At 44.5% G+C, this 12,186-nt stretch overlaps 2 protein-coding genes across 6 annotated transcripts in view; one reads left to right on the forward strand and one right to left on the reverse strand.

The window, feature by feature from the left end:
- Positions 1 to 12,186, reverse strand: part of LYPD6 (LY6/PLAUR domain containing 6) — a 68,770-nt gene that overhangs the window by 20,104 nt on the left and 36,480 nt on the right. The gene's annotated exons all lie outside the window — the stretch shown is intronic.
- The window catches only part of ORC4 (origin recognition complex subunit 4), a 446,994-nt gene continuing 444,921 nt past the window's right edge, over positions 10,114 to 12,186 (forward strand). Inside the window, exon 1 of the mRNA XM_075092781.1 lies at positions 10,114 to 10,118. The gene's annotated coding sequence lies outside the window, so the exon portion shown is untranslated. The remainder of the gene's footprint in view (positions 10,119 to 12,186) is intronic.

Below are 12,186 nucleotides of genomic sequence, written 5' to 3' on the forward strand. Positions count from 1 at the left end.
GGTTAGCTCCAAACAACAACAGTGCAAAAGGATAAAAAAAAGTAAACCTCCCTGACACTACAGTGCCCGGCTAGCTGTTATTTTCCCAAAATAAAAAAAATTATATTTATGCATTCATTTAGCCTCGTCGCAGAAGTAATGCACACGTGAATAAAGCTGCCTAAAAAAAGGGCTAAGAGGAAAGGGGGGGACGAAGACCACTGGGGATGTTACAGGAAGACTCTGGGCTAGGTCCTAAGAGCCACGGGACCACCAGCTGGTGCCCATCATCACAGGTAGTAATAAAAACTGGTAATAAAAACAGAACAAACAAAAAAATCAGGAGAGTGCAGGGCACCAAAGCAAAGGCCTGTGAGCCAGGACAAAGGGCCGGGCACTGCCTGAGGCCAGCAGAGAAAAGGAAGAGGAGCTGAGGTGTGAAGAGATTAGGTTGTCCAGGATGGAGAAAAAGCCACATTTATTGAGCAGTTTTACTGTGACTCTTCACACTTCACCCCCTAACGAGGAAAAGGCAGAAGCTAGTGGGTCTGCTCTTCTGCCTCTGTAGCCCCGCTCGCACAGGGGCACACCTGTGCAAACAGGTATGGGTCTCGCTTGACTTGCTTCACTGGGGTAAACTGGAGCACGCACCTCCATAGATCATGTTGCAGCTGGTCATGCTGGGTCAGTGCGTATTGCTTGGCAACTTCACCAATCTCTGGCACATGAATTAAAACACAACTCCTACTTGGTATGAGTTAAGCTTTAAACTTCAAAAAAAATAACTTCTTCCTCCATTCTGGAACATCTCTGCAATGTAGGAGTTGTCACCCCTTTGGTCTCGCACCTCTGATAAGCCCAACTGGTGCAGGCTCCCATGCAGGGTGGTCAGGCAGCCTCTGTGGGGTTTTGGCATCCTCATCCCCGCCTTTGCCTTCGTCTGTAACCAGCCCCACGTCCTGATGCCCCGTGCTTTTGCCCCAACACCTTTGTTAACACCTTCTGCCCACCACCTTGCCATGCACTGTCACCTCTGCCACTGTCCGTGTCATCCAGCTGAGATGCTTTAATATCATTAGCTCACCAGATGGCAAATATTATACATGATATTAAATAATGTATTCGATATCAGTAACTGGGAGCTAAGGCAGACCTCCTCCCGCTCCATCTTCAATCTGCTCCAGCAAACCTCTCACCTCCTGGAGACAAAGCTTCACTGCAGACTCTTCTGCTCCTTCGTTTATCTCTTCATCTGCTCTGCCTTTTGCTAGATCCAAATGCCTCATCATCTTGGCATTACAAAGTCCACTTTCCCAAAGTACAGTGTTTATGGAGTATCATCAGTAATTCAAGTGTCTGCCAGCTAAGAGATGTTATCTCCAGCATAGCTGAAGAATACCTCAAAATCATGCTCCAACTCATCTGCCTTAAACGCTCACCTACGGAACATGCTAAAAGCAGACATAGTTTTCAAAATATACCCCCCTGATTTAACCAGTTGCTTAATTTTCACACATGAATCATCTGGCATTCCACAGGCCACGATATATAACTTTCATTATGTCACCGCTGACATTTTCACTGCTGGAAGACCATGATTTACTGGTTTTCATTAGACCTGATCCCCACTCTCAGTCCTACCCCCAACTTCTTGAGGAATTCACGTCTGATCAGTGAAATGTTGATCTGACTTGAAAATACACTGCTCTTCATCTTCTAATTTCTCTAAAATTGACCTTTTCTGACAATCACTTCCAATGCTGACAGTTAGCATATACCACTATAAATAACGAGCCTGAGAGGACATCTCTTCCTCCAGCGTTGGAAGAAAAGAGGCTTCTAGCAAAGGCACTCTACAACCATAGCCACAACACTGCTATGTTTTTACCACAACAAATACAAAGGAATACTTAAGAAAAAATAAACCCATTTTCTTTAAAACATTTGAACTGAAACTTTGTACAGTTTTGCTTTCCGACTTAAGCACTAGGCCAATATCGTTATATTTCATTATACTTCTTTCCTAGCAAAGACCTCCCTAAGCGTTGAGAAACCACCTCCAAAAGGCTGAAGGTTCCTTTGCATTAATAAAGCTTTGCCCATGGGTCAGCACAGCCAGTACTGGTGTGCAAGATCTATGGGTGACAGCACAACCAGGCCAGCAAACACGGCCCATGCCATTATTTGAAAAGAAAGACAAATAAATACATAAATAAATAAACCCAAACAAACAAAAAACACCAAACCCAGGCAAGAAGTCAAGCGCTAGTGAGAACTGGTTATTTCAAAGGATTTACAGATCATTGAAAACCTGAAAAAAAAAAATCAGCCTAGAATAAAGTATGATGGAAGCTTACTCCCTAAAGCCAACAGAGAGGCCGATTAGTAAATGGACTGAAAATTCAGAAATCTTACAGGTCCAAAGGAAACATGAGAACATGTCTGATGCGAGGAATTCCAAATTGCTTTCTATGGCACTGTTTTAGTTAATTTCTCTTTTATATATAATTGAGACCTCATGAAACACTAAATCAGGCAAAGGTTCTTATAAGGTATGTTGGACTTTCCAAGAATATTATAGCTAAAACACAGACTACCCAACAACATCTGTGATCGTCCCCACTATACCCACCAACAGATACACATTTTGGCCCTGAAAGACTGATTTAGTTTCCATAATATCTAATTATGTGACAAGTCACTGGCTGTAAAACCATGCTTAACATGCTTAAATCCGTGCTGGGTTCCAACTAAAGAAAAAACAGCATTTCTATTCTCCTTTTACGTAAAACATGCACTAGCTGTAAATATCTCAAACTACCAATGTAAGTAAGATGTTCAAAAAAGAACTATAAAAAGTGAGACTATATTATGGAGCAAACCAGCACCATAAACAGACAGCAAGATTAACTCATAAAATTCCACACTGGGAAGTGCAACAGAAATCCATTACAGAATCAGAGAATCATTAAGGTTGGAAAAGACCTCTAGGATCATCAAGTCCAACCCCCAACCCAGCACCCCAGGCCTCCTAAACCATGTCCCCAACATGCCAACACATGTTTTGACCACCCCCAGGGACCCCACCTCTCTTCCAATGCCTGACCACTCTTGCAGGGAAGAAGTTTTCCCTAACATCCAGTCTAAACCTCCCCGACACAGCTTGAGGCCGTTTCCTCTCCTCCTATCACTGGTGACTTTGGAGAAGAGACCGACCCCCACCTCACTACAGCCTCCTTTTAGGGGGAGGAGATCCCTCTTTCTGCAGAAAGGGCACGTTTCTGCAAGCTCTGGGCACTGACCATTTCCACCCAACTCTGAAGTCAACTCTGGTGATACTCAGAAACGAAGGCACGGCGATATCACGTGCTAGCGTGTCATTGCTGGTTGCAACGATTACCTATTTTAATCCTGGGCAGGGGCCACAGGAGGTAGAAGAAACAGTGCCAAGCCAGTGAGGCTCACCATCGGCTGCCCATTCACCAGGACCTGCCACCTCCAAAAGGACCAGAGAACCATGACCAAAGAACCTTCCCTTTAGTATCTTGAATCTTTTCATATAATTTTTTAAAGAGTCATCCCACCCCGCTCCCCTTTCCTATTTGTTTCCTTCTTTTTTTCCTATGAAAACCAATTCATTACTCATGATTCCTTCACTGGTAGATCCAATTTCCAATAATGATTCTCCATAAATAACTCAGGAGGGTTAGGAGTTCTAGGCTAAAAAAAACCAAAAAACCTTAATGTTTATCTAGAGATGTCTCTCTCACCTATTTCTGTATTTTCAATAAATGGCCAGTACCTGTGCAGCAAGTAAACTCCCTTTAACCTTATGTAAAGTGTGGAATTCAAGCTATATATATATGTATACAGAAAGCTTTGGTCATGGATTCTGCACCCCCTAATACATGGGGGCTACACCTACCCCTGTGGATAAAGCTGGCCAAGAGAAGGCCAAGATGGGGTGGCCACCGAGAGCAGTGCGTGGCCCTCCGTAGCCCCAGCATCACGCCCGGGCACCGTCTGGGAGAGCCACGCGAGCAGGCGGCGGCCGAGAGCGCGCCGTGCAAGGGTGCTCACGGCGCGGGCACTCATGGGCACGCACAGCTCCTGCTCCAGCCCGGCATTTGCACCCAGGGGTCACTGGTAGCAGTACACAAGGTGAAAAATGTGGGGTTATCTCAGCGATTACACCCTCAGCGCTCCCCTCAGTGGAAGTCTGCAGGGTTTGCTTCTGCGTTTAAGTATAAAGTATTGCTAACTCCAAAATTCCCACAATAAGACTCTTCACCTGCTCTGTTTTCCTCTGGTAGGCTGGGGCTGGATGCAATGACTTTTGGGTCAGCAGAAAACCTTCTGTTGACCTCAGATACCTGCTCTATAGGGCTTTTATAGCACTGCGTGGTGAGACGAGCATCCTCCCGCAAAGCCTGAGCAAAGACTGGCGCCAGCTCGGCCGCACTCCCACAGAGAGTTGCAGCACCCACCCGGCTCTGGCACCTCCTACACCCACAGCAGCTTTACACATAAGCTCATAATTGCAGCCGCAGCTCCGAGCACCACAATTATGAATACACGATAAAAATAGTTTGCTCACACCCCACTCATGCAAGCCCTGGAGCCAAAGCAGTGCCGTCGGGTCTGGCACCAAGAAATCATCACACTCTCGCCCACCATCAGCCAGGTTCCTTGTCTGCAGCGTACAAAACCCCTCACAATACAACAAGCGCTTTTAAAAATATACCTTTCTGCAGAGAAGAGACAGGTAACCGAAGAAATCTAGGCCTGCCGAGATGCAGCGGGATAAGGCGTGCAGTAACCAAGCCTCCCGAACCAAGGGAACAGTATCTCTCTGAACTCCTTATGAAGTTATACAGCAGCGTGAGAAGCATCAGGAATTAATTAGAAAACAGGTTTCCACGTCTGATCAGGTGTCTGCTCTTTCTGCTACAGCTTTGTTTACAAGGAAGACGGGCACCACAGCTGACTCCTCCAAGCTGACACCTACTGCTCTGTGCACGCTCCTGTGGAGGGGGGGAAAAAAGAAGAGGCGTTGCTCGAGACAAAAATGTTAGATAAATAAAAGAAAAAAATACTAGAGAGAACTCTGCAGAGTCTGCTCTTATATTCTAATGCACAGCCATGCCTTCTCCCCTGTGCAATAAAACAGGAAAGCAGAAAAAGGTCTCACCCCTCCACAGGCGATTTGTTTCCTCCAGACTTGCCCACTATAAAAGCCTAAAACTCTGCACACTGTAGCCATGAAAATTATTCACCTGATTAAACAAAATAATCAGTGGTTTAAGACTTTGCTTTGATTCTTTCAGCCAATTAAAAAAAAAAATAAATAAATCAGTTTTACACCAGAAACAAAGTAGCTACAAGTCTCGCAAGCAAAACCCCCTACATGTTCTTATCTGCCAGTATAGATTTATTATCATTTTTAAAGCTTAAGCGGAAACACCTGCAATCTCCAGGGTTACAATTCTGCGGTAAATGGGCAGACCCAGGCCGGAGCGGAGGCAGCACACCGAGAGATCAGGTGCATTTTCAGCCCGGACAGCAGCAGAGGGGGACGGGGCTGGCACCCGTAACTTCACCCCTTGCTTATACTCCAGCGTACAGCTCATTGCAACAGTTCAGAAAACGTTGTCTTTCTTCTCAAAGCGGAAGGGAAGAAAGAAAAAATGTGCCGTACAACCTCCTCTTGTTATGACAGCCTTGCACAGATATTTCAGGTTTTGTTTTAGTATCGGGGGGGGGGGGGGGGGGGCGGTGGGTTTCTATGAAGCTCCAAGACGTGCTGCTGTGCCAGAGGTATGATGTCATGTAACTAAATTTCTGACTCCCCGCCAGCCTGAGCAGTTATATTAAATGGAGCCAAAATGAGCTTCCTGTGCTAAACTGGAAACAAAAGAGCACTTTCACAACGCTGCCCTCAGGGTTAATAGAAATATATATGTCCAACTCAAGGCACCGTTACCGTCTTATCACACTATCAGCTTCTACATGCATAGAACAAGATACAGTGTGGGCTCTTACATAATGGGCCTATATTTAAGTCGGCGCGGACAGACGCAGAGAGACTTCAAAACAGCGGCAGGCAGCAAACCACCAGCTCAGATCTGCCCACCACGGGACATTCCTGCCCAGCCGCTCATTTCCCAGACGTGGAGCACATGGCACGGGGTAGAAGACGTAACCTCAAACCCCAACTGGAGACAGAGGAGTCACTACTGGAATTGAATTAGGAGAAGCCATTTGGATCTTAATCTAACAGCACTGCCAAGAGTCCTGATAGCTGTAGAGACCCAGGAGTTTTAACCACAGTTAAGTCAAGAATATGATTATGGGTCAGATTTGGAGAGAATCTGCAAAGTAGATGTTACAATTCACATCAAGGCCAATGGCTGCTTAACTTGAAAAGCGTTTTACCTGCTGTCACCCAACCGTCCCCAAGCACCGGCCGTGGACGGTGCCACCCCTGAAGGACCAGGCTTGGTAGGTTCATTTCACACAGGCTGAGCTGGGCTCAGCAACGGCAGTGAAAGCAAGCCAAAGATCTTGTCATGGTGATGCTTTTTTCAAGCAACCCATGTTATTTTAAGTGCCAGAGTACCAAAAACTTCAGGTGACAAAGGTAGTGCTGCATTACACAGGCAAGTCTCATGTATTGCCAGGTCTGCCCATGGGACATGACTTTTCTAATATTTCGATGGCACCTAGCTGCTCTTGCACCCGCCCAGTGGCAGACCACCAAATGTGTCCCGTGTTCAGCGAGTCTGACAAGATGGACCTCTGAACCCCAGGAGACTGGGAAACCAAGGACTGACAAAATAAATATACGTCCCAGAGGTACAAGGAGACCTAGTGCCCCACTGGGGACCACAGTTACAGCCTCACTCCTGAATAATGAGCCAATTTTAATGGAACTGTGAGAGACACGGTGCCCTGAGAAATATCAAGTTAACTGTCAGAGATCTGCAGGTATTTTGGATTTGAAAAGAACAAGCAGATATTAAAGTCTTCCTTGAAATGCTTGAGAATTAGGGGAAAAATCCAACAAATGGCGCTCAGACAGATCTAACTAAGACTGCTAAGTGTGGTCAGATGCTGCCGACAGCTGCTGAAAGCATATGCAATCATTTCAAGACAAATCACCTTGAAAATAACCCTCCCTCAAGAAAGCTTATGATATCCAACAAATGTAAACCATTTTCAGACATCTGTGGAAAGGAGAGAATTGTAAGGACCTCAGAAAAGCAATTATATCAGAGAGAAAACCAGAGTGAAGACAAAGGCTGGCATCAATGAACACAGTTATCAAGCATTCCCCAACAGGGACAAAAATCAACTAAATGGCTTTCAGTGGGGAAGTGCTCTCTGTTCCTGAGGATGCTCTATGCAAGCCAGCACGCAGGTATGGGACGAGCCTCAGGAATGCGAGCCTCCACCGCCAAATCCATCAAACTGTCACTGGACCACAAAAGCCAGAGCGAATTTGGATATCCAGTGCACATCATTTTTCCATCATCTGAAGCCCTCTGAGAGCTTCTGAAATGTGAAAGTCTTTCCTTCTTACAAGTAAAGCTACATTTTACTGAAAGTTACTACATTTTTTTAAAAGTCTACAGAAAATGTGTGTGCTAAAGACACCACCAGAACTCACCCTGTTGGGTAACAGCAACAGCTCGGTTCCTCTCCTTGACTCACTAACAGTCAACAGTTAATCAGTAAGACGCGCTAAGTGCCCACAGAGGCTCTGTGTAGCTTTCCGCATCTCTATACGACAGATGTACCAATGCGCTTGTACGAAGACATTTTCCATTCACAATGGCAACACGGGAGCATTGCTGCAAGGCTTGAAAACCTCTTCCCATACCATGTCCTGTGAACGGATACCAGATACAACCCACTAAACACACAGTGGTCTTGAATCGAGATCGGAGTCAGACTTATCGCAGCAGTGCCTCTACAGCAAAGCAGTGGTATTTAATGTTGGTCCTACTATTTGGAACCTCAACATAATTTTCATTCACTGGCATCGGATGGAGCCCTTCACATTTATTTTGACTGCCAAGCCAGGCAAACACCTGCACAGGATACGAATTCAAAAGGAAAAAAGTGACAGATGTACAGCCATACGCACCTTGCATGGCAACAATTTGGTGCCAAAGCACCAAAACCTGTGCTAATCACCTTGAGCTCATTAATTTACAAAGCTTTGGCCCAACTCTAGCGGCTGGCAGACGATAAAGCTTTTAGTTGATGTGATTCAAACTAATCCACTAAAAGGCATTTAAGATCCAGCTAGGAAATAGGTATTTTTATATTATTAGAAGTGCTAAAAAGTTTCAGTGACACCAGACTCTCAAGGTGAGGGACAACACCCAGATCCATATGCGAGGATTTCCCACCTCAAATCCCACCACCAGTCAATGCACTCACAGTCACCCAATGGTTGCTCTACCATTTCTGTACCCTTTCACTGGAGACAGGCAAAAAAAGCAACCTGATGCAACCTATCTTACTGCATCTCTCCCTTTTTCACCCTCCTTCTTTGGACCCCATCTTCGGCATGATCTCCTAGGGAAAGGAGGCTTTTGCCATGGCACAGGAGCATGGGTCATTACGCCTTTCTGCTCCCTTCTCCATCCAAAGCAACGCTCAGACCCATCGGTGGCATTTGGCCAGGCTGGACATGGAGGTAGAGGCTGGGAAATAAATGAACACACACTGCAAACACCCTCCAAGTGCCTCAGCTAAGGAAGCACTGCAGCTTGCATGAGTAACTCATTAGACACAAGAAAAACCCAACCCAAAAAACCACCACCCACACCAAAAACAAAACAAAAAAACCACAACCAAATCCAACAGAGAAAAAGAGAGAAAACTTTTAGGTGCCCCAATCATGGAAAAAACTGAATTACAAACCACAAACCAGGAGAAGACACAAAGCTGTAAGAAAGCAAGCTTCATCAGACATGGGGCTCACGGTGTCCTTGGGGCAACGCATGCTGCTGGCTAGTTTGCTGTCAAACTGGGTCACACTCAAAGGTTTTTATTTCATCACTTCCAGAAAGCCAGAGGTTTCTTGTCCTAAAACCCAACTAAAGAGCTCCAAATGTTATTCCCAGAGAAAATAGTGCATATAAAAACCTACCTCTGATAAGTGGATAAAAATTCATTGGTTTAACAATGCTCTTCTCTGCCTGAACTGAAATTTTCTCAGTAAAGCAGTACCACAAAAAAACACTCACAAGAACAAAAACCAATGAGAAAGTCTTTTTCCTTTTTGCCCCTCAAGTATAAGACCTACAGCCAAGGAACACCGAGGTAGAAGCTGTTTAAAACCTCTTTTATCTGGGAGAAAAATAAAAAGAATTACAGTAAGACCTTTAAAATAATTTTAAAACCACAAAAACCTCCATACTCTATTACATGTTAAAGTACTGTACAGTTTGGCATAAGCAAGCTAAGCTCTGGTTGTAAAAAACTTAATAGCAATGAAACTTTCATACTTACAGAGCAGCTCGCCTGATGCTGATAAAACAACCTCAAAATTTTTCAGTCCTTGAAGGCCAACTAGCAAACATATATACGCGTGCACACACACACGCATACATATATATGCATGCACATGCTCTCATCATTCAGCAGAGACAGGAGGTAAAATGAGGAGGACGAGGACAATTGGTCTTTTCCTGGGCTGGGAGGAATCAATAAAGTGTTCTCTTCCCCCTAAACTACTTGTAGTTGACTCCCTTGGATGCTCTGAAGCACCACAATTATTACCCACCAAATGAGCTGTTCAGGAGCTATGTAAACCTACCCAAAGTCACAGCCGTTATCCCAAGGACACAGGGTTCAAGTTCAATATTCACAGTTGGATCCACACAGGACAGATGTATCCCGACCCTACGCTCACCCTCTCCCCCAGCGCTGCTCGACACCGCGACCACAGACGCTGGCCACCACCCTCGCCAGCCCCTCTTATCTCGCTGACGTGAAGCCTCGCTGGGGGCTGGAAGCTCCTTAAGAGAATGAACACATCTCAAGAGATATTAACTCTTAATATCTGCAGACTGGCATCTGCTTCCTCAGCACTTTAGCCCCAAATGTTTGTCTGGAAAGAGTGCTCTAAAACCAGTAGGGTTTTCTACAAAATCCAGCCCTGCACCGGTTTAGCTTTAGACTCTTGTTTTATTAACACAAGGATCACAGGAAAACAAACTCCTTTGGCTAAATATTTAAGGCCAGAAAAGCCTGAAAATGCTTTTGACATCTCTTCCTCGCCAGCATCCACAAAAAGCAAAGAGCCTAACAGATGCAGTAAAAATAAAATACGTAAAAATAGCTTAAACTCCATTAAATATTTAAACATAACCAAGACCACAATAACAGCATTAGCCAAACTGGTCATGAAAACCCACTAATGCTCATGCCAAAACCATCTTTATCTGAAGGTTTGCCTTGTTTGTGAAAATTCCAACGGTCTGTTTTATTTCACGTGTGTAGATCTACAGAAGTGCCATAAACCTTATGTGGTGACACTCAAGCAAATATGATGAGATGGGTATTTTTACAACATATATTAATCATGTCTAAATCAACTGCATGTGCACATCAGAACTATGAAACCGATCATCCTGCCCAAACACACTTTACTGATCAACTCAAAAAAGTGAGCATCGCAGTAATTTAGGGAAGCCTTTCCAAAACAAACACGAGCATCACGTGTTTCACCCGGCCACATGCACGAGACAGAGCAAAACATATCACAACATGTCAGTGACCACCCGATCGGATATTGTTCCTGCCTATTGCGTTCAAATAAAGCGCATGCACTCACCGGAAAGGTGAGCGCCAGATGAAAAGGTTCAAGTTTATTTCGGATGCTGAAATTAAACCGCTGCTCGCTGGGACTTTGGTCGGTGGAAGCCCACGAGACCATATGACTTTAGCCACAGATGCACAGAGCGATATCTTAAGATGCTAAAACGTTATCAAGGACTTCCATTATTCTGGAGACAAGAGCTATTGTTTCCACTCACATCAGCGCTATTTTGGGAAACGAGTCATACCCACAATTACCCAAATTAGCTTTCATTCAACTATTCAGATATAACGTCTGAAAAGTAGCCTAACTGAATCTACTCCATTTACTTCAAAAATCACGCACGTCATTACGAAACAACAAACAAATGAAAATCTGCACAAGAAAGCTTGGAGCTGGCAAAGAGACATCCAGGGGTTTAAGTGAAGAATATTTCAGTTTGCTTGTCCTTTCTCCTTCCTACCAACCTTATTTTTAGGTGACTGAAACCTTCACAGCATACCTTTACCTTAGATTCCAAAGCACGGCTGTAGGCACGCATTATTGACTTAAAGACATCCATCCTACAGCTGATTAAACTCCCGAAATGAGCTGGTCAGGCACCTCCCTCCAACACCCAGACAAAAACCTATTGATTCCCATAACAGTAATGTGAATATCGTGGCATAAAAGGGCAACAAGCTGCAATCCCCCCACCGACGTTTCAGTACCAGTGCTGGAAAATAACATGGACTTGCACTGCAAAGTGATTTAATCTGAAAATCTTTGCATGAATAAAGGAATGATAACAGTGAAAGGGAATGGGGACTGGAGTTAGCAATTTCCAACTGTTGGGGGGGGGGGGGGGGTGGATTAAAAAAAAATAATAATCAAACACTAACACAGTGGCAGTTCATGTAAGTTCCTGTGAAAAGCTATTTTTAGAGGAATTTTTAAAATTGCCCTTGGGCACTTCATAGCCACATCTAGTAAGCTTGAAATTAGGCAAGGTCATGAGTATGCAGCCTTCAGCATTTCTGAATATAAAATACCAGGAAAATACCCTGTTTGCATGACTTCCAGTTTCCTAGAATCATTTTATTCACTGCCCTATAAACCGATTTCTGAATCCCAATACGTCGGTCTATTAATCCATTTACATACTTTTCTTCTTTTGCACAGCACCCCCCTTAAGTATGGAAACACCCTTGTCAATACAAACCCCAGTAGTTTTGTAACCTGCCTCGTGCTGAATTATTTACATGAACATTTTGCCGGCCAAATACCTTCAGCATACAAAGGAATCGTCTGGGCGCTAGTCAGTCAACTACCTACAAGTCGTAATTCATCTGTGCAACAGCTAATGAGATGAAAGCAAACACAAAAGCAGT

The sequence above is a fragment of the Phalacrocorax aristotelis genome, chromosome 5 (assembly GCF_949628215.1).
Source record: "Phalacrocorax aristotelis chromosome 5, bGulAri2.1, whole genome shotgun sequence".
Classification (NCBI taxonomy): domain Eukaryota; kingdom Metazoa; phylum Chordata; class Aves; order Suliformes; family Phalacrocoracidae; genus Phalacrocorax; species Phalacrocorax aristotelis.